The sequence below is a fragment of the Phascolarctos cinereus genome, unplaced genomic scaffold (assembly GCF_003287225.1).
Source record: "Phascolarctos cinereus isolate Bilbo 61053 unplaced genomic scaffold, phaCin_HiC Scaffold_4;HRSCAF=312, whole genome shotgun sequence".
NCBI lineage: Eukaryota > Metazoa > Chordata > Mammalia > Diprotodontia > Phascolarctidae > Phascolarctos > Phascolarctos cinereus.
In genome coordinates this window covers 342,096,766-342,117,420 of record NW_027555847.1, presented here as the reverse complement: position 1 = coordinate 342,117,420, position 20,655 = coordinate 342,096,766, and the positions used below count along the sequence as shown (strand labels likewise).

At 36.5% G+C, this 20,655-nt stretch overlaps 1 long non-coding RNA gene and 1 pseudogene across 3 annotated transcripts in view; one reads left to right on the top strand and one right to left on the bottom strand.

Annotated features, from left to right (window-relative positions):
• LOC144456921 (uncharacterized) overlaps positions 1-20,655 on the bottom strand; it is a 122,930-nt gene that overhangs the window by 63,665 nt on the left and 38,610 nt on the right. The window lies entirely within an intron of this gene.
• LOC110215398 (COP9 signalosome complex subunit 2 pseudogene) lies at positions 12,857-14,100 on the top strand (annotated as a pseudogene).

The window sequence follows — 20,655 nt, the reverse complement described above, 5'->3', positions numbered from 1 at the left end:
GCTCACTTTCCTCACTAAAAGCAACACTAACCACTAACCACAGCCTCAAACAGGCAGGTAAGCCCAAGAGCCTGGGGAATGGCAGTACCACCCAAACCACCAGTCCTGATTCCAGCTCAGGCCTGGAAGATATCTCTGGAAGTCACAGCTTCAGGAGCAACCCCTGTGGTGGTATGACTTGGCAACTGTTTTTGCAGGTGCTAAAGCCCCTTCCCCCTCAGCAACCAGCCTCTGAAGACCCAGAAAAGAAAGTTGATTTTCTTTTTACACCAAAGTCTTTGACAAATGGCTCAAAATCTGAATCATGATTATATCAGCAGAAATGTTAAAGTGGATGGATTCATTACCAGCTGCTTTGTCAATGCACCCTAAGTACTACTGGCCTTTGCCATCTGACTTGCAGCTGAAAATGACTATATATGTTGGCTCCTCCCCATTAGAATGTAAAATTCTTGACAGTAGGCACCATCGCTGCTTTTCTGTTTGTGTTGCCAGTGCTTATCATGTAATAAATACTTGTTTATGTGTCTTAAGAACTCCACTTTAGGTTATTATGGTGCTGCCTATAGTCCTTGTTCAGGATCTCTATGTTATACAATCTGGCATTGTTATCCTTTTGTCTACAATGGATACTCTTCTTGCCTTGGCCTCTTAAAATCAATGATTTTCTGTAAGACTTAGCCCAAGCACTACTTTCCACATGAAGTCTTTCCTGGTCCTTCCAGCTTCTAATATACCCAATTCAAATATACCTTGCATTCATTTTTTTTAAGTTTTGTTGATTTGTTTTGCTTTTATATTACAAATATTTACAGATTGCCCCCATTCCTTGAGAGGTCTCATATAACAAAGTAAAACAATTAAGTAAACATTTTTTTAAAAAATGACTCATCTGAAAGTACATGTAACATTTCATATTTGGAACTCTGCCTCCCCATCTCTATTTTTACAAAATTAGCAGAAATCTATTTTTTTTCTGTACCTCACTCTATTGAAAAACAAAAGAAAAAATATATTGTAATAAATGTGCATAGTCAAACAAAACAAGCTCCTTCAATGGCACACCTTATATGTATCACTTCTCTATTATATATCCATTTTGCACGTATTCCCTATACTGCCACAAGTTTCTTCCCACCATAGTTCTCTACTCAGCTGTCAAAATGATCTTCCTAAAGTGAAGGTTTGACCATGCCATTCCCCTACCGAGTAAACTCCAGCGGCTCCCTGTCACCTCCAGGATCAAATAGAAAATTTTTTGTTTCACATTCAAAGCCTGTCTCCCACAATCACCACTTTTCCGGTCTTCTTACACATTACCTTCCTTATTTACTCTGCAATACAGTGCCACTGGCCTCCTTGATATACCATCTGGCTGTTCCCCAGGCCTAGATTCTCTTCCTCCTCATTTCTGCTCCCTGGGTTTGCTGGCTTCCTCCAAGTCCTGTTTATGTCAACACCTTTTCCAAGAAACTTTCCTCAGTTCCCTTTCATTCCAGTACCTTCCCTCCGTAAATTATCTCCCATTTATCCTCCATACAGTGTGTTTGTAGATAGTTGTTTTCATATTGTCTCCCCCAATTAGATTGTGACCTCCTTCAGAGCAGAGAGTGTCTTTTGCCTTCCATTGTGCTTAGCAGAGTGTCTGGTGTTTAATAAATGTTTATTGACTGACTGACTTATATGTGTCTGTGTTATCTCGCCATTAGAATGTAAACTACTTGAAGGAAGGGGCTGTTCACTTTTGTCTTTGTATCCCTAGCACTTAGCCCAGTGCCTGGCACACAAATGTATGTTGTTTGATTAATGACTAGGGCCTGCACAAATGCCTTGAATTTCTATCTGTGCCTAGTCAGGCCCTTAGGAACCAAAGCCTGGGTAGAATGAATTATGCTTGTACCCACTACAGGGTTGGACTAGCACTGGATTACCTCTAAGATCTCTTTTAGACACCAAGTCCTCTGATTCAATCAGAACAGAGTATAAACCATGAAGAGAATCAGCAGTGGATGGAGAATTGTCAGTTTATTCAGTGACCAAGTTAATTAAGGGGGGGAGGGGTTATAAGTCAGAGACTGAGAGGTTGTGAGCAAATGTGAGTAACTCAGGGTGTGTTCAGATGTGGAGCCAAGGAAGTGACTATAAGAAAGGTAGGTAAGATGTGTCCAGATGTGGCAGCGCCAGAGGGTTGCATTTGCCCTCAGGGTGAACTTTTTTACTTAAGGAGTGTGGTAAGAGTGAGGATTAGAGTGGTATGCAGAAGAGCAGGCCCTGTTTGCACTAAGTCCTAGTGCCCTACCTATACAGTGATATCCGTATCTGAAGAACAATTATGAAGTAAGACTAATACTTTCAACAGGTGATGAGAATATGAGGTGAGGCCCCAGAGCAGCTCAAACAGAACAGAGCTCAAATTACCCAGCTAGAAAATATCAAACCAAGTCTTCTGAATCCAAGCTCAGTGTTCTTTCCATCATACCATGCCACTTTGGGTATGCCAAAGCAGACTTCCCTAGTACCTTCTGATTCTATGTACATGTGAGTATAGCCAAAGATACTCTCCTGAGCCCTCTTTTCTTCTCTCTCTGTGTCCCTGTGTCTCACTGTCTCTCTGTCTCTGTGTCTGTCTCTGTTTCTCTCTCTCTCTGTCTCTTTTATCTCTCCTTCCTGTCTCCCTCTCTCTATCATCTCTCTGTCTCTCTCCCTCCTCTTCTCTCTCCTGTCTCTCTGTCTCTGTTTCAGTTTGTGTCTGTCTTCTCTTTTCTGTCTTCTCTATTCTCTCTGTCTCTCTCTGTCTCTCTCTGTCTCTCTCTCTCTCTCTCTGTGTCTCTCTCTCTGTATGTGCATGTGTGTGCATGCATGTCACTCCCTTGCTCAGAAAACTTCATTGTCCCCCTATAACCCCTTTGATAAAATGTTAATTTACTGACAGAGCTAACATTACTCACCTTTATGAAATCTACATTCCAACCAAGGAGGCCTACTCATTATTCTCTGTACATGACATTCCATTTCCCACATGTATCAATGCAAAGGCTTTTTCCTATACTTGGAGTGTTATCTCTCCTCACTAAGCTTATTTCGTATGAAAATTCCTACATGAGGCCATTCCTGATGCCACCCTCCCCTCATACATCAGTGCCATGCCACAACATTCCATTGGGTATGTATTTGGTATAGACTTTGGCATACACTTGAGTATACATGTGATTGAATTTTGTATTTACTTATTGTATTTACTTATCTGTGTAATATTGTTTCCCACAATCCCCAGTGGAATATAATCACTTCAAAAGTAGGAACTGTTTTGATCCTGTCTTTTTATCCCCAGTACCTAGGACAGCATCTTGCAGATACATATAATCAGTACTTAATACATTTTTGTTGAAGTGAATTTGTTTTGGACACATTCGCCAAAGAATGTTGTATTTGTCAGTGTTCTGGAGCACCAGCAACTTTGCAGGTTTCACTAGTCTCCTTTAAATGCTTCATCATTTATCAGATGCTTACACCTGAACCTATTCATTGAAAACTATCACCAATAGTCAACTTGTGTATGAAACTATTAGGATATAGATACTAATGCCAAACTTGGCATTGTAGTACTGGTTCTGATACCAACTTTAGTATTTGTTTTAATGTCCACTACCATGAGTATTGAGAAGTTCAAATGAGATAATGGATATAAGGCACTTAGCAAAGCTTAAAGAACTATATAAATACTAGTTGTCATTATTCTAATTGGCCTATAATCAGTGGGCCTTTAGTCTAGTGAGGACTTGCATTTCCTGAGCCTTTTGCTGTTCTGCTGAGTTCAAGCAATGTTTATAGAACAACTTGACAACCATGCCATTTGGTAATCTCATCAGTTTCCATAGATTTAATTACCATATCTATGCTGCTGATATCAAATCTGCCTATCCTGCCCCAACCTTTCTGATGACTTCCACTCTCACATCTATGACTGCCTTTCAGAAATCTCAAACTGGACACTCAGTGGACATATGTAATTCAATATGCCCCAAATCAAACTCATTATCTTTCCCCCTAAATCCCATTCCCCTTTTCCCCCTTCTACTTTCCTTATCGTGGCAAACACCACCATCGTCCCAGTACCTCAGGCTCACAACCTAGCTGTCATGTTCGAATTCTCACCATCTCTCACCACAACCCCTCCATATCTAATATTTTGGCAAAGCCTTTCAATTTCACCTTTGTTACAGCTCTCTACCCTTTCTCTCCTATGAAGAGAAGGAGAAGGAAAAGAAAGAAGATGAGAAGAGAGAGAGAAAGAGAGAGAGAGAAAGACAAAGGAATGAATGAAATGATCTCCAAGATGACTTTCAACTCTATAATTACGTCAGCTGTCCTAAAAAACTCACTGCCCTTAAATTCCCTTCAAGAGTATGTACTGAGGTTTACTGAGAACATGGGTTGAAAGGCATTGGGATTTTTGTTCTTTATATCAGGTTGATTAGGATCTTTCCCTATGATTAAAAAAAAGTGTAATTAGTGTGAACCACCATACATACTCCATTACCTACCAATGCTCTTCTCCAAGCTTTGCCTGAAGGTCCAATAGAATAGAGAATAATCAGCTGCTTATTAGAAAATGAACTGCTTCTCAGAAGGACTCTCCTGTTTCCTCTAAATTAAATATGTCATTGTAATTTCATGTTCTTATTTCCCAGGGGCTTACTGATCTCTCTGAAAAGTCAAGACATATGGCATGGCTATCCTTTCTGTGAGGATGGGACTAATTTATCCTAATTAAAAATGACTTATCAGATCCAGACAGATCTTAAAAAAAAAAACACCTGTAAGATAATGTGGGATCATATTACTAATTTTTTTAAAAGCAAGCAAATGTTCTTTTTCTGGGAAATTTGGATTACTGTGTTTCACTGAATGGATTGAGAGGCAGTAAATCCTCCTTGTATCAGATCAGACAGAAAGAGAAAGACAGAGACAGACAAAGAGATAGAGAGATCCCTTGCAGTAAATTTGAAGAAAACCCAAGAGTCATCACTGAGCTAATTGAATCAGAAATGATATGCCTGGAAAAGATAAAACACATTTAAAAAAATGAGGATTTTTTACAGTGCAGATGAAGTTTGAAAATTCACCTCTGAGGTGCATAAGGTGAAATACGTATAATCATAGCAGATGGAAAATCAAATTTGAAGTGTAATTAGAGGAAACTATCTACTTATGAGTGAAACCCTAAAATCTCTGTTATACATTTTGCAAGATAGATGTGATTTTTTTAAATGATACTTTCCTCATTTTGAGTCATTCTTCATTTTTTTGGTGAGGGGAGGGGTGGAAAGTTGTCGTTTATTGGTAATCACACAGTTCTTTTTGGTTGAAAATTCAGCTCTTTGACAGTAGGTTTCCTTTTGTGTTCATAACTCCAGTGTTTCTAGGAACAATTTTGTGTTCTCACTATATGCACAATGACTTAAATTTCAATCTTTGTGGGAAAAAAAAATGAAAGCAGTCACTTCCATTCCCCCTTCTTCTCTCTAGCTACTGCTGTCAGCTTTTTTTCATCTTAATCTCTAGGTTCTCTTTCTGTTCCTGACCATTCCTGGATACTCTTAGGATAGTTTCTCCGATGATTAGTCTTAGCTATCTGCTTTTTGAATGTGCTTTGAGCTCCCTAAAACTTCTATTTTCTTTGTTCTATATACACCACTTTCTATTCAATTTCTCCAATTGATTTTTCCTTCTGGCCCTTCCTTCTTTGTCCATATCTGGTCTTAGCCTACTCCCAAATTTATATTTCTTCATTTCATAATTATTCCTGCCATGTGCTTGGAAAGAACAGAAGGTAAGGAATAGAACAAAACAGGATATAGAAAAGGATTAGACTTGTATCAGCTATGCCAAACCTTCAAAGACCTGTGAACATGTCCATGGGGGAAACTCTCATTCCTAAACAAAGCTTAGTGACCCCATCCTTTCATGAACCATATTATAAAGTTGATGTGACAGAAAAAAAATATCTTGCTCTGGCCTCTCTAGTATTTTACATTGCCTAACCTTGGCAGTCTGGTCCTCTGATAACACAGAACCACAGAGTAAACACAATGAAGGCTTGTTGATTGATTGATTGGCTCTTCTTCTGGCCAAGACAAACCCCATGGATAAATGATTACATTCCATCCTATTGTCTTCAGTAGATTGCCTCTTCAATCATCTGTATTATCTCCCTAATCTTCATTCTCTCCTTGTCTACTGACTGTTTTCCTACTGCCTACAAACATGCCCAATCATCTCCCACCCTCAAAAAATCCTCACCTGACCCATCCCTATCCACTAGATAGCTTCCTATATCTTTTCTCTTTTTTGTAGCTGAACTCCTTGAGAAGACTGTCCTCTACTTCCTTTGTAGTCTGACTACAGACCTCATTGTTCAACCTTCTCCAAACTACTAATGATCTCTTAACTGAAAAACCCAATGGCTTTTTCTCAATCCTCCTCCTTCTTGACCTTTCTACAGCCTTCGATACTTCTGATTACACTTATCCTGAAAATTCTTGTCTTTAGGTTTTTGTGATACTGCTCACTTCTATTTCTCTTCTTTCTTGTCTGACAACTCCTATTCAGTCTTTGATATATCTCTATGTAGGTCACATCTTCTAGCCATGAGTGCTCCTGAAGGCTCTGTCTTTGGCCCTCTTCTCTTTTCTCCCAATACTATTTCATTAGGCAATCTCATGAGCTTCCATGACTTCAGCAATTATCTCTATGAAGATGACTATCAGAACTGTTCACCTATCCCTAACCTGTCTCCCAATTTCTTGTTTCACATCTCCTACTGCCTAGTTGACATCTCAAACTGGATGTCCCATAGGTGTCTCACACTCAACATATTCAAAACTGAACTTATCATCTTTCCCTTCAAGTCTTCCCCTCTTCCCAAATTTCCTACTACTGTTGAGAGTACCACCACACTACTGGTTATCAAGGCTTACCACCAAGGTAACATCCTCAGCTCATTGCTCTCTCTCTTACCTCTTATATCCAATCAATTTGCAAATCCTGTTTTACCTATCTTTATAACATTTCTTATAAAAATCTTCTCTCCTTTCACGTTACCACTACCCTGATATGGGTCATTATCACCTCATGCCTGGGCTATTGAAATAACCTGCTGGTTGATCTACCTACCTCAAGTCTCTTCCCACTCCAATCCATTCTCCACTCTAATTGCCCTTCCTAATCACCCATCTGACCATGCTACTCCACTATTCAATGAACTCCAGTGGCTCTCTATTATCCTGAAGATCAACTACAAAATCTTCTTTCTGGCTTTTAAAGTCTTTTATAACCTGACCACTTCCTACATTTCTAGCATTTATACCTCACATTCATGTACTTTGAGATCCAATAACAATAGCTTCTTTGCTGTTCCTCAAACATGACATTTTTAATTAAAAAAATCTAATTTGAATAATAGAAGAAAATCAAACTGCCAACATCAAAAAATAAAAAGAACTCAAAGCAAATGTAGCAAAAATAAAGAATATACTTAGAAATTATTTTGTCCAACTATGTGCCAATAAAACTGACAACTTACAGGATGAAATAAATAAATATTTGCAAAAATGTAAAATACTCACATTAACAGAATAAGAAGTAGGAAGGATATAACCTAACAATCTCAGAAAAAGCAATGAAATGAACCATAAATGTATGCCTAAAGAAAAACAGCCCTAGAACCAAGTATATTACATCAAACATTCAAAGAAGAAGTAATTTTAATACTATATAAACTATTTTCAAAAGTAGCAAAAGAAAAGATCTTGCCAAATTCCTTTTATTACACAATATGAACTTGATACCCAAAATCAAGTAAAGTCAAAATAGAAAAAGAAAACTATATAATGTTATCCCTAAAGAGAATCAATGCAAAAAAAAATTAAATTAAATATTAGCAAAGAGATCACAACACATCTCACAAAGAATACCATGATCGCATACATATCAGGAATGCAGAATGGTTTAATATCAGGAAACCATAAATTTCATTAACATATTAATAACTAAAAATATAAAAACTTTGTAATTATATCAATAGATGCAAAAAAAAGCCTCCAACCAACTATAACAACAATTTCTGAAAAAAAAAACACCAATTACACCACAAGAAAACATAGGAATAAATTAACCTCTCTTTAACATGATAGCACATTTCTAAAATGAAGAGCCAACATTATCTGTGATGAGGATAAACTAGAATGCCTGCTGTCACTATTTCTTTTTGACATAGTTCTAGAAATACTGTCTGTAGTAATAAGACAAGAAAAAGGACCTGAGGGAAGAAGCTTAGATAATGAAAAACAAAATTATCACAATTGCAGATGATATGATGTTGAACTTAGAAGGTCAACTGAAAATTAACTGAAACAATTTCATCAAAGTTGCAGGATATAAAATAAACCCACACAAATCACCAGAATCTGTGAATATTACTAATAAAGCCCAGCAGCAAGAGAAATCCCATTTAAAATAGCTACAAAATGTATAAAATCTTGGAAACCTACTACCAAGATATAAAAGAAATATATATCTATAAATGACTACTTTCAAAAATAGAGACCTAAGGAATTGAAGAAATACTAATTACTCATGGGAAAGCTAACCTAAAATAATTAAAATGGAAAATAATGCCTAAATTTTTATTTATTTAGTACTTTGCCAATCAAACTACCAAAGGATAAATTTATTGAATTAGAAAAAAAAATAAACTTCATATATAGGGACAAAAGGTCAAGAATTTTAATGGAAATTATGGGAAAAAATGAAATTTGAAAAGGCCTAGCAGTACCTGACCTCAAACTACAATACAAAGCAGTAATTCTCAAAACAATTCAGTACTAGTTAAAAACTAAAGAGAGGGATCAGTGGAATAGTTTAAGTACACAATATGGAGAAACAAATAAATTTAGTAGCCTAGTCTTTGGTAAATGCAAGGCCCCCAGCTACTGGGGTAAGAACAAACCTTTGATTCAAAAACTACTGCAGAAATTGGACAGCAGTATGGCAGAAACTAAGTTTAGATCAGCACTTTATACATATCTCATACCAAGTTAAACACCAAATGGATATGTGACCTAGATATAAAAGGTTATATCCTGTACAAATTAGAGAAAGAAAGAAGAAATTTGTATATTTGTATATATCAGATATTTGCATAGTGGAAGAGGTTTGATCAAGGACGGGATAAAATCACAGAAGATAAGATGGATAATTTTATTACATAAAAGTAAAAAGGTTTTACTCAAATACAATATTTAAAAAAAGAAAAATCTTTGCAGCAAATTTCTCTGATAAGGTCTCATTTCTAAGATATATATAAGGAACTAATTCAAAGTTATAAGAATGAGATATTCCTGCAATTGAAAAATAGTCTAAAGATATGAATAAGAAGTTTGCAAGAGAAGAAACAAAAACTACCTTTAGCCATGCAAAAAGAATGCTTAATTAAAGAAATGCAAATTAAATTAATGATGAGGATCCACCTCAAATGTATTAGATCATTAAATATGAGCAAAAAAAAAAGAAATTAATGTGTATTGGGGAGCAGAACAAGATGGCAGAGTAGAGAAGCTCTTAGCCAAGCTCTCCCAATATTCTGCTCCAAACAACCTTAAAATAATTCCTCAACTTGAATTCTGGAGTGGCAGAACCAATAAAAAGTCAGAATAAGACATTCTTCTAGCCCTAGATAACTTAGGAGGTCGGAAAGAGAGATTTTGTGACATAGAAATGGAGACTAACCCGAAGAAAACACCAGTGATGTGGCTAAGTGGTGGTGACAGAAGCAGCAGCAGCCTCAGGAACTCTCAAGTCACAGATGGTAAGGTGACCTATCAACTGGTCAAAAAAAGATTACCAAGTACTCCTGGGCTAGCACTGGAGGCAGACCCAGATGCCTACTTCTGGGTCATAGTTCAAGGGCGTAAAGGAGCATTTTCAGTCAAGAGGGAGTTGAAGTGCCAAGAGGAAGTATCATTTCCAGTCCTAAGAGAACAGGGACTGTGAGAAACAGTATCATTTCCATAACCAAAGGAGGAGGGACCCTGAGGAGTAGTATTGATTACAATCCCAAGGGATCAGCAAAGGAAGAAAATTATGAAAAGATGATTAACAACTTGGTAATAGAATAACAAAAAAATTGAAGAAAAAATACCATGAGAAACAGAAGTTGCCAAAAAAAAAAAGGACAAAAAGTCACTGAAGAAAATAACTCCTTAAAAAGTAAAGTTGGTCAAATGGAAAAAGAGGCACAGAAGCTTATAGAAGAAAATGATTCCTTAAAAATTAGAATTGGGTAAGTGGAAGCTAATGACTCTATAAGACATCAAGAAACAATAAAACAAAAGATTTAAAAAATGAAAAAATAAAAATGTGAAATATCTCATGGGAAAAACAACTGGCCTGAAAAATAGATCAAGGAGACATAATTTAAGAAGTATTGGCTTACCTGAATGCCATGATCAAAAAAAGAAACTAGACATCATATTTAAATAAACTGTCAAGAAAAACTGCCCCAACACCATAGAACCAGAAGGTAAAATAGAAATAGAAAAAAAAATCAGTTACCTCCTAAATGAGATACCAAAATGAAAGCTCCCAGGAATGTTATAACCAAATTCCATAGTTCCCTGGTCAAAGAGAAATTATTTCAAGCAGCCTGAAAGAAACCATTCAAATACCATGGAGTCACAGTCAGGATCACACAAGATTTAGCAGCTACAAAAGGAGTGGAGGACTTGGAATTTGTATTCCAGAAGGCAATAGAGCCGGGATTACAACCAAGAATAACTTACTGAGCAAAACTGAGTATAATAATTCAAGAGGAAAAAATGGATATTTAATGAAACAGAGGACTTTCAAGCATTCCTGATGAAAAGACCAGAGTGGAATAGAAAATTTGACATTCAAATACAAGACACAAGAGAAGCTTAAAAAGGTAAAGACAAAATCATAATAGATTCAATAAACTCTTTACCATTCTTTACAGGAAGATGATACATGTATCTTCTAAGATCTTTATCATTATTGAGGCAATTAGAATAGGATTCTACATAGACCAAGGGTGCAGAAGTGAGTTGATTATATTCAAATGACTTTTAAAAAATGGATATTTGAGAAAGAGGGATACCCTGGGAAAAGAGGGAAGGGAGACAAAGAATGGAGAAAATTATCTCAAATAAAAGAAGTATACAGGTAAGAGCTCTAACAGTGGATAGGAAAATGGTAGGGTAGGGGGTGGGCAATGCTTGAACTTCATTCACATCTAAATTGGTACAAAGAAGAAAAACATATAGACATACTAAACTGGTAATATAAATCTATCTTACCCAACAGGGAAGTAGAGGAGGAAGGGGATAAGGTAAAGAATAAGGGAGACAAAAGAAAGAGGAGTGGCCAGAAAGTAAAATAGACTTCAAAGAGGGAGAAAGAAAAGCAGAAGAAAATAAAACAGAGATAAATGCATATTTAGTAATCATGACTTTGAATGTGAATGGAAGGAACCCATCCATAAAATGGAAATGGATAGCAGAATAGATTAGAAACCAGGATCCAACAATGTTATTTACAAGAAACATACATGAAACAGAGAGAAACACAGAGTTAAAATAAGAACTGGAGTAGAATCTATTATGCTTCAGCTGAAGTAAAAAGTCAGGGGTAGAAATCACGATCTCAGACAAAGCAAAAGCAAAAATTGATTAATTAAAAGGGATAAGCAGGGAATCCATATCTTACTAAAAGGAACTATAGACAATGAAGTAACATCAATACTAAACATATATGAACCAAACAGCATAGCATCCAAATTCTTAAAGAAAATGTTAAATAAATTGTAGGAGGAAATAGATAGTAAAACTATTCTAGTGAGAGACCTCAACTTTCTCCTCTCAGAGCTGAATAAATCTGTCCATAAAATAAATAAGAAAGAAGTTAAGAAGATGAATAGAATCTTAGAAAAATTAGATATAACAGAAATCTGGAGAAAATTCATTGAATAAAGGAACATACTTTTTCTCAGTTGCACATAGTCTCTTTACAAAATATGACCATATATTAGAGCATAAAAATCTCACAAACAATCGCACAAAGGCAGAAATATTAAATGCACCTTTTTCAGACTATGATGAGATAAAAATTATGTTTACTAAAGGGCCATGGAAGCATAGATTAAAAGCCAATTTGAAACTAAATAATCTGATCATAAAGAATGAGGTCAAAGACCAAATTATAAAAACAACCAATAACTTCATTCAAGAGAATGACAAAATAGAGACAACATTCCAAAATTTCTGGGATGCAATCAAAGTAATACTTAGGGGAAAATATATATTTCTAAAAATGTACATTAATAAAAGAAAGAAAGACCAAATCAAAGAATTGGGCATGCAACTAAAAAAAAAAACTAGACAAAGATCAAATTTAAAATCTCCAATTAAACACCAAATTAGAAATCCTGAAAATCAAAGGAAAGATTGATAAAATTGAATTTTTAAAAACCACTTAACTAACAAATAAAACTAGGAGCTAGTTTTATGAAAAAAAACAATTAGATAAACTATTGGTTACTTTGATCAGAAAAAGAAAGAAAACCAACTTAATGGTATCAAAAATGAAAAGAGTAAATGTAACACCAATGAAGATGAAATTATAGAAATTATTAGGAGTTATTTTGCCCTATTACATGCCAGTAAAACTGATAATCTAGGTGAAATGGATGAATATTTACAAAAATGTAAACTGCTGTGGGAGGCAGTTGCCTCCAATTTCTCCTCCCCCTGCCTTTCCTTTCCCTGCACTCCAGGCCAGGATGTCTGACATGGAGGATGATTTCATGTGTGATGAGGAGGAAGACTTTGACCCGGAATACTCTGAAGATAGTAACTCTGAACAAAATGTAGATTTGGAAAACCAGTACTACAATTCCCAAGTGTTGAAGGAAGACGACCCAAAAGCAATGTTAAGCATTTTCCAGAAGGTTTTGGAGCCTGAAGGTGAAAAAGGAGAATTGGGATATAAAGCACTGAAACAGCTGATTAAAATAAACTTCAAGTTGTCAAACTATCCAGAAATGATGAATAGCTATAACCAACTACATTTGCTTTTCAATTACGAAGAATTATTCTGAAAAGTCTATTAACTCTACGCTTCATTATATTTCTACTTCCAAACAGATGGATTTACTGCAGGGATTCTATGAAACAACACTGGAACCTCTGAAAGACAGTAAAGAATGATAGGCTGTGGTGTAAGACAAACACAAAGTTTGGAAAATAATATCTAGAACAAGAAGAACATGGAAAGCTTCAAAAAATTTTGCTCCAGTTACATCAGTCATGCCAGATGGATGACGGGGAAGATGACCTTAAAAAAGGGTACATAATTACTGGGAATTTATGCATTAGAAATTCAAATACATACAGCATGGAAAAATAACAACAACAACAAAAAACATAAAGAGTTGTATGAACCATCACTGCACATCAAATCAGCCATCCCCCATCCACTGATCATGGGTGTCATTAGAGAATGTGGCAGTAAAATGCACTTAAAAGAAGGTGAATTTGAGAAAGCTCACACTAATTTTTTTTGAAACATTCCAGAATTATGATGAATCAGGGAGTCCCAGTCAAACCACTTACTTAAAATATTTGGTCTTAACAAACATGCTAATGAAATTGGGAATAAATCCATTTGACTCTCAGGAGGCTAAGCTGTATAAAAATGATCCAGAGATTCTGGTGATGATGAATTTAGTAAGTGCTGATCAAAGTAATGACATCACTGAATTGGAGAAGATTCTGAAAACAAATCACAGCAATATCATGGACGATTCCTTAATAAGGGAGCCCGTTGAAGGAATTAAACATGGATGTAGCTGACATGGAGAACTTGCTGGTAAAACACATATTGGATAACACTATTCATGGCTGAATTGAACGAGTCAACCAGCTCCTTGAAGTGGATCATCAAAAGAGGGGTGGTTCCCAAGATACTGCACTAGATAAATGGACCAACCAGATAAATTCTTTCAACCTCAGTAAACTGGCTTAAGAGAGAACAAGCTTTTACAATACATACTTAAAGGAACAATGCAGTGACATAAACCTTAAAAGAACTGGGAATGGCAAAAATTACCATTGCTTGATGTGCCTTGAAAATTAACAGAGTTATAGCAGAGGTGCTTTTTTGATCAGCTGGGTTGTGTTTTGCTGCTGCATTTATCACAGGAAAAAAAAATAGCTTTGATCTCCAGAAGAAAATCAAAATGCCATGGAATTTATGCTGTATTGACATCTTGCCCTAAACATACAACATCATAGTAATTTGTCAGGGACAACTAATGACCAGAGAGATTTTTGTCATTATTTTAAATATATTGACATGTTACTGTTGGTTAAATTTAAACATGTTTTACCTGCGAAAATTCTCTCACAGAAGTAACATCCCATAACTTTTGAACACTTCCTTTTCTCATGTATAAATTAAAATGTTTGCTGCATTTTGCAAAATGCCAATTTTCCAAAAAGTGTTTGCATATTTCTGTACCTGCAGTGCAGCAAAGGCTTAAATGAAACCCTATAATGATAGTGGCATACCATCACTTAGGCTTCAAACAGCAAAATAAACAGTGTAGCTCAGAAATTATAAAGATAGATAGATAGATAGATAGATAGATAGATAGATAGATAGATAGATAGATAGATAGATAGATAGAGATGCTGCCCAGATTAGTAGAAGAAGAAATAGAATAATTCAATAACCCTTAGAAAAAGAAATTGAACAAGCCATAAATGACTTCCCAAGAAAAAAATCCATAGGACTGCATGGATTCACAAGTGACTTCTACCTAACATTTAAGGAATAATTAATCCCAATACAATAGAAACTTTTGGTAAAATTAGGTAAGGAGTCTCAGCAATCTTCTTTTGTATGTATGCTTAGAGAAACCTAGAGAATCAACTAAAAAACTAGCTGAAGCAATTAACAACTTCAACAAAGTTGCAGGGTACAAAACAAACCAACATAAATCATCGGCATCTCTGTATACTACCAACCAAACCTAGCAGCAAGAAATAGAAAGAGAAATTCCATTTAAAATAACTGCAGATAATATAAAATACTTAGGAGTGTACATGCCAAGACAAATTCAGGGACTATATGACACAATTATAAAACACTTTTCATTCAATTAAATAAAGATCTAAACTACTGGACATATATCAATATAATATATAAGCCAATATAATAAAAATGATAATTCTACTACCTAAATTAATTTATTCAATGCCATATATATCAACTACCAAATAATTACTTTACAGAGCTAGAAAAAATAGTAACAAATAGTAACAATTCATTTGGGAGGACAAAAGATAAAGAATATCAAGAATATTAATGAAAAAAATAAAGTGCCATAGGATAATTATTACAAAGTAGTAATCATGAAAACAAACTGGTACTGGATAAGAAAAAATGTGGTAGATCAGTGGAATAGATTAGGTACACAATACACAGTATCAAAAGACCATAATAATCTAATGTTTGCTAAACACCAAGATATAAGCTTTTGAGACAAGGACTCACTATTTGACAAAAATTGCTTGAAAAACTAGAAAGCAGTTTAGCAGAAACGAGGCACAGACTGATATCTCACACTGTATACCAAGATAAAGTCAAAATGGACTAATGATTTACATATAAAGGGTGATGACATAAGCAAATTAGGGAAGCATGGAAAAATGTAGCTGTCAAGACTATGGATAGGGGCATCTAGATGGTGCAGTAGATAGAGTACCATCCCTGGAGTCAGGAGGACCTGAGTTCAATTCTGACCTCAGACACATAACACTCACTAGCTGTGTGACTCTGGGCAAGTCACTTAACCCCAGTTGCCTTCAAAAAAATGTCCAAAAGAAAAGAAAAGAAAAAAGAAATCTTTGGCACATGTGCTGTACTAGGGGGCAATGTATCTGCTTCTCACGAGAACTGTAATAAAGGCTTTCCTTCACACACACACAAGACAACGGATAAGGGAATGTAAAATATATAAGTTTGATTATATGAAATTAAAAAGCTTTTGCATAAATAAAACTGGTGCAATGAATATTAGAAGGCAAACAGGAAACTGGGGGAAATTTTGCAGTAAATTTCTCTGTTACGGACTTCAATTCTCATATATATAGGGAGCTAAGCCGAACTTATAAAAATAAGTGCCACTTCCCAGTTGATAAATGGTAAAAGCATATGAACAGGCATTTTCAGAAGAAGAAATCAAAGCTATCAATACTTGCATGAAAAAAATTTCTAAATCTAAATTAAAACAACTATGAGATATGACCTCATACATATCAGATTAGCTAAGATGACAGAAAAAGAAATGACAAATGCTGGAGGGGATGTGGAAAAATTGGGACACTAATGCACTATTGGCAGAGTTGTGAACTATACCAACCATTCTAAAGAACACTTTGAAATTATGTCCAAAGGGCCATAAAACTATATATTCCCTTTGACCACTATGAGGTCTATATCCCAAAGATATCAAAGAAAAGGGAAAAAAATTATGTATAGCAACTCTTTTTGTGGTGGCAAGAATTGGAAATTGAGGGGATTCTCATCAATTAGGGAATGGCTAGACAATTTATGGTATATGATTGTGATGGAATACTTCTGCTATAAGAAATGATGATTGATGGTTCAGAAAAACCTGGGAAAACTTATATGAACTCAGGCAAAGTGAAGTGAGCAGTACCAGGAGAATATTGTAGACTTTTACAGCAATACTGTAAGGATGATCAACTTTCAGACTTAGCTTCTCTTATCAAGACAATGATCCAAGACAATTCCAAAGGATCCATAATAATAATGAAAAAAAAAATCCTTATACCCCTCCAGAGAGAAAACTGATGAACTTGAATGCAGGTTGAAGCATACTTTTTTCATCAATATTGCTATAAACTTTTGTTGGGAAATCTGGATGATTCATCACAATTTGGAGTATTTCCCTTTAGAGCCTTGAATATACAAGTCACATCAGGGGAGACTTCAAGGAGGAAACAGCACCTGATTTGAGCCTTGAAGTGAAGGAGGAACGTTAACAGATGGAGATTTGAGGTCAGTTTCAAACATTAAGGACTGTGTGAAAAGAGTCATAGAACCAAGTGAGGGTAAAAAGTTTGATGGGAACACTAAGATTCAGTGTTCTAAGCACCACCCTAGGGCTAAAATTGGAGGAACCATCACTAATCTGCAGTGATGGAAGGAGTTTCCTTATGAGGGTATCTATGTACCAATGAAATCACAGGATTCAGTCGAAACAATTTTCCTATGGTGTTCTTTCTCCTCACTCAAACATGCAGCAATCATAATCATTTTTTTTAGCCAATTAGAGTTAAGTGACTTGCCAGGGCCACACAGCTAATAAGTGTCAAGTGTTTGGTCTGAGGCCAGATTTGAACTCAGGTCCTCCTGACTTCAAGGCCGGTGCTCTATCCACTGTGCCACCTAGCTGTCCCAATCATAGTCATTTCTTAACTGGGAGCCTTCTCATCAAGAGTACACTCGCATTGTATACTTCCCATACTTCAATCATTAATCAATACGTACTTTCTCAAAATCTATTCTATATTCAGATCTATGCATGGTGGTTCAGTGGAAAGAGTGTACAATTTGGACATAGGTCTAGATTCTAATCCTATCTGTGCCCCATGACAAATTAAAAGTCCAGAAGACAATTCCTGGGTAATGAATAATCAATTTATTAATTATGGCTAGCAAATAATTAATAGATTGAGAGTAGTACTTTTTTTCTCATTTCATTTTTTTGATTTTGTTTTACAACGTCATGATCTCTCATAAAGTCACTAGCTTCCATTTGCTCCATTCTAATTTTTAAGGAAGTATTTTCTTCAGTGAGCTTTTGGACTTCCTTTTCCATTCAGCCAATTCTGCTTTTTAAGGCATTCTTCTCCTCATTAGCTTTTTGTACTTCTTTTGCCATTTGGATTAGATTATTTTTTAAGGTGTTATTTTATTCAGTATTTTTTGGGTCTCCTTTAGCAAGCTGTTGACTTGTTTTTCATGATTTTCTTACATCACTCTCATTTCTCTTCCCAGTTTTTCCTCTACTTCTCTTACTTGCTTCTCAAAATACTTTTTGAGCTCTTCCATGGCCTGGGACCAATTCATCTTTTTCTTGGAGGCTTTGGATATAGGAGCTTTGACTTTGTTGTCTTCTTCTGGTTGTATGTTTTGATTTTCTTTGTCACCAAAGAAAAGATCCTATGGTCTGACTTTTCTTTACAAAGTTTGTTCATGGTCCTAGCCAATTACTTGAGTTATAAACTCTTTGTTAAGGTAGGAGTCTGCTTCCAGTGCGGTGGATGTACTGTCCCAAGTTTCGGGGATTTTGTGCAACTGTTTTCAGAGATACTTCTAGGGGGACCTGTAAGTTTTCAGTTCTTCCAAGGTGCTATGATCAAGGGCGAGGTGTTTACTTGTTTCCTGGCTTGTGCTCTCTTCTGTGAGTGACCACAAGCACTCTTTTCTTTCTTGGAACTGTGAGGAGCATTCTCTCTGTACCAAGACACAAGCTCCACCACACAAGCACTCCTCCTTGCTCCAGGACTGCCACCCAGAACTGTAACCCAGATCCAAGCACGGGCAAAGCAAAGCAAGAGATTCCTGCCTCAGCACCAGCAGAGAGATACCTACAATCACCCTCTGATGAGCTACTTGATTTTCCCCCTCAGTCTCTGGGCCAAGAGCTTGGGAAGCAGCTGCCACCCTGGGGCTGAGCTGGAACTGGGGCTAGGACCAAGCTTCTCTCTCACCTGGTCACAGACCTTTCCTACTGACCTTCTAAATTCTCTTTGGCCTTCATGGGTTGAGAAGTCTGGAAACCACCACAGCTGCCTGTGATTCTGTCCCCTGAGGCCTTCTCCAGGCTTGCTGAATCCTGGTCTTTGCCTATGCACTCACGCTGAACTGTACTCCTCTCCTAGGCTGGCATGATAGACCTTTCCAATCAGCCATGCAGGTTGTCTTGGGCTGGAAATTTGCTTCACTCTTTTTGTGGGTTTTGCTGCTCTAGAATTTGTTTAGAGCCTTTTTAAAAGATATTTGGAGGGATTTGGGGGAAGAGCTCAAGCAAGTCATTGCTTTTATTCCATCATCCTGGCTATGCCCAATAAAATATTATTTTAAAAAATAAAGTACATCTCATCAGGTCAAAAAAATAAAATAAAATGAGAGAATTGGATAGATAGCCTCTATGGTTCCTTTCAGCTCTACATTTATGACAATGCCTTCCTGAGAGAAGCTTTGATTTTGACTGGGAAAACAAAACTAACACATAGGAAACAGTAATAAATAATAATGAAGAGAAACTGTTTCCCTAAAGCATTTGTCAAGTTCAGATTGGGCTCTTTGAGGGTGTAAATTTTGCAATACAAATGTTACTTGGAATCTGTGAAATCTTAAAGGAGAGCCTACCTATCTCAATCTCTAATCATATTTCTGCCTTTATGTATATTCCTTACCTAAGCACTTGCTGTTATTCAACTCAAAACTACTTATTGGGAAGCTAATCCTCACTTGCATTACTTCCCTCAGTGCCACTTAGCACAGGATGGGAACAAAATCTCTGACTGTGGTTAATTATACTCCATGTGCCAGGATAGCCAGGTTTGGGGATATGGGCAGTATTTTCAGTACAAATATTAAGGGAACAGAAGCAAATCCAATATCAGGCAAGACCAATGATTTTGTTATCATTGGGGAAAAAAAGTAAGAAGGGAGACCAAAAGTAGCAGTTATGTCTAAGATCTAAAAATGTAAATCAGCATTGTGGATAAATAGAGATTCAAAGGGTAAAAGTGACTGGCTTTGCCTGTCATGAAAAATTCCAAGGACATTCATCACTGTGCCTTCTTTGTACATGCAGTGCCCTGTGCCTGGAATGCTGTGCCCCCCTCATTTCTGCCTCCTGGCTTCCCTGACTTCCTTCAAGATTCAGCTTTTGCAGGCAACCTTTCCTGGTACCTCCAGCTGCTAAGGATCCCCCTTTCAGACTGTCTTCATCCACTCTGTTGTTGTTGTTTTGTCCTTTGCTCTTGAAGAGGACCAGTGATATCAGGAGGGTGATGCCTTGACTTGCAAGTGAATTGCATTTAAGTGAAACAGAGCTGTGCAGAGTCATCAGGCTCACCTTCCTCCAAAATCATCAGAGTCCAGTGGCAAGACATAGGTGAAGACAATTGGTGTGGGCCCCAGTGACGGTGGGAGAAATAGGGCTTTTTAAGTCAAGGTCTTTCCCAGGTCTCAGTTTGTCTTAAGCAATGTCCATTCAGTAATTACAGGTTAGGTAAGAAGAGAGGCGATAGTTGGTGAAGTGAAAAAGAACATTGGAAAAAAGAACTAGCTGGATTTTGACCACATGGGGGAACTAAAAACTGTGGGCAATAAAAACATGATCTTTAATGATGAGGAAGATATCTACTATGGAATTATACTTTTTTTCAGGAAAGTAGAACAGACTGGAGGGCAAGTGGGTATCCAATGTGTCAGGACACTGGCTTCACATATGATAGTGTCAGGCCACAAGCT